This window comes from Triticum aestivum, chromosome 7D (genome assembly GCF_018294505.1).
Source record: "Triticum aestivum cultivar Chinese Spring chromosome 7D, IWGSC CS RefSeq v2.1, whole genome shotgun sequence".
NCBI classification, from domain to species: domain Eukaryota; kingdom Viridiplantae; phylum Streptophyta; class Magnoliopsida; order Poales; family Poaceae; genus Triticum; species Triticum aestivum.
In genome coordinates this window covers 195,286,925-195,289,757 of record NC_057814.1, presented here as the reverse complement: position 1 = coordinate 195,289,757, position 2,833 = coordinate 195,286,925, and positions in this window count along the sequence as shown.

Here is a 2,833-nt window from a genome sequence, read left to right as displayed (position 1 = left end):
AATATAGTTAGAAGAGAAACATAAGTTGGACCTGGCGTTCCTATTCTTATATAGAAAAATAGAACAGACCTCTGCGTTTTCTTCAAAAAAATACATAAGTTGGGCTGCCGATGTTTCAGGAAAAATAAAACCTAGGATGGGAGGTCCATTGGCCGGTCGATACATGACGGCCCTCAAGAAAATACAAACCCGCATCTCGTGGGCTGCGCATGTTAAAAAAGAAAGCCTAGACGGGGCAGCCCACAACCCAGCTGATACTTGCTGGCCCACTGATAATAAATGATACCTGCCGACTTCGTTGTAAATTTATCTCCTTTAGTAACTACGTTGAAGCACCTCAAAAAAATGTAACTATGTTGACAAACCCGTTGGCCCCAATGTCAGTATAGCATTAGGAGGAAGTATTTTTTCAATGAGGCACTTGCTTGCGTACGGCCATAGACCTGGTGGGTCCCGACTCTCCGCCTCTCCACGTACAGTCCTCTCCAGATTCCTCTCGTTTGTTCAGCATGTTCACAACGGCAGACAGCGGCGCCGCGGCAAGCGCACAAAGGCGGAGGACGAGAACGAACCACCGGAGCCGGTGAAGGCATCCTAGATGCAGTGCCTTATTTCTACTGAAACTAATGAACTAGCCCAGTGGCCAAGTGACACTACCCGACCGCTATTCCGTCCGGGTTCGATTCAGTGAAAATATGTCCAAATTTTGTGCCTCTGCCGTTATTGATATGTGGGTCCCCATTGTCATCTACGCACACCACGTCCAACACTTGCCAAACTTTGTCCCTCATTTTCTCTATTTTTCGCACACTCGACATTGTGTGGGCATTTTGAAAATAGCATATCTTTTTGACTATGCATCATATGAAGATGTGCTATGCATGAATGTTGATCAGCATGATGTTAACTGGCCGGTAGTTCCATTTTCGACCATGAATAGAACTTCCAACATGATGTTATCCCTGTTTGAAAAGGGCATGTTAATGTAAATGCTCTGCCTCTGAAACTTGCAATTTCTTATCTGAAACTGAAACTTGCAGTTTCTTATCTGAAACTGAAACTTGCAGTTTCTTCTCTGAGAATCACATTGTCTGCACTTTTATATTAAACAACATTTTTAAGTGCTAAAAATAGATCTCTAGAATTCATAAAATACTTCATATGCTCAATACTGTAAATTTGAAATTCAGAAGACATTCATATCTGAAAGTACTCTCAAAATACACAACACAAAACACAATTCACAACCTGCAAATCCTGACAACCCTAAGCTCCTCCTGACAATTCACAACCTGCTCGACTATTGGTTTGGGGGGGGGGGAGTCCCCTCCTATTCCTCGTTGGCAGACAGTCGCCTCGTGAGACGATGTGAACGGCGAGGGAGAGGATGGCGGGGAAGCGTCGTCGGGCCAACTGCATTTCTCCTCTTGCAGTTGGGTTCGCTCGACGAAGACTCCATCGGCTCGCTCTGGCACGACACCCTCACAAACGGCACCCTGTAGATGCTCGATCCTTCAATATCTGGTGGATGCTCCATCTGGGATCGATACTCCCACCACCGCCCCCTCACGATCGGATTCGGCGAATCTGTTTGCTCCATGGCCCAGAGGAGTAGCTCTATGTACTCCCGCGTGACTCCCTTCGGGAGTATCGCCACCTTTTAGCTCTACTGCAGATATTTGGCCATGGATGTCGCCGTCGCCGCTAGTTGGTCCTTGTTGTCAAACCAATACTGTATCTCCAACATCCTAGCTAGCTTCACAGGGTCACCGTCTCTGATCCTCATGTATCGGTTGTACTCCTCCATCGATCTACTTCTCCACAGCACCTTCACTCGCCGGTGGTGGTTTTTGAATGGAAGAGGAGAGGAGCGGTGCTGGTTTTGGATTAGAATGGGAGAGGAGCGATGCTGGTTTTGTATTGGAACAGGAGAGGAGGGGCGGTGGTTTTGAAATGGAAGAGGAGAGGAGCGGCGCTGGATTAGATTGGAACATGAGAGGAGCGACCGTGGTTTAAGAGGAGAGGAGCGACGCTGGTGTTGGAAGTATTTTTTTGTTTTGCATATTTTGGGTCAAAGTTTGACCATGTACTGTATTTGACAAGCAAAATGTGAATGCATGTCACAAAAAATTGTATCCTTTGGTTCATATCTGAATGTAATTCAGATTATATTATTTTTGCAACGTATAACATATTTTTATTTGTGAAAATCATGGTCAGTTATGTCCCAGAATAAAAGGAAGACTAGTTACTGTGGGGTCGCTTTCTTAATTCAAGGGTAAATTGATTTTGATTTTGATCCAGTCACAGCGCGCCGGCCCTCTCGTCCAATCCTAAATCGCTACCGCATGCTCCTCTCCCTCTTCTCCATTGCAAAACCACCTCCTCTCCTCTTCATCATCTCCATTCCAAAACCATCGTCTCGCCTCTCCCTCTTCTCCATTGCAAAACCACCCCTCCCCTCTCCCTCTTCTCCATTGAAAGACCATCGTCTCGTCTCTCCCTCTTATCCATTGAAAAACCACCCCCTCAAGGCGAAAGTCAGGCGGAGGTGGTGGGCGTACATGTCAAAGGTCGAGCATCCAGAGGATAATGAATCGATCGAGTACGGTGTGCCGTTCGTGAGGGTGCAGAGCCAGCTGGAGCCACAGGAGCATTCGTTCTCCCACCGCAAGAGGCTGGATGGCGCAACGTCGCTTCCCCGCCGTTCTCCACGGTTCCCTTGACGCTCGCCTCGTTTCAACGGCGGCGGTAGGGTTTAAGGTAAGCTTCGCACTAACCTAATCTTCCATCTGCTCATGCTTACAATCAGTGTGACGGCTAATGAAAATCA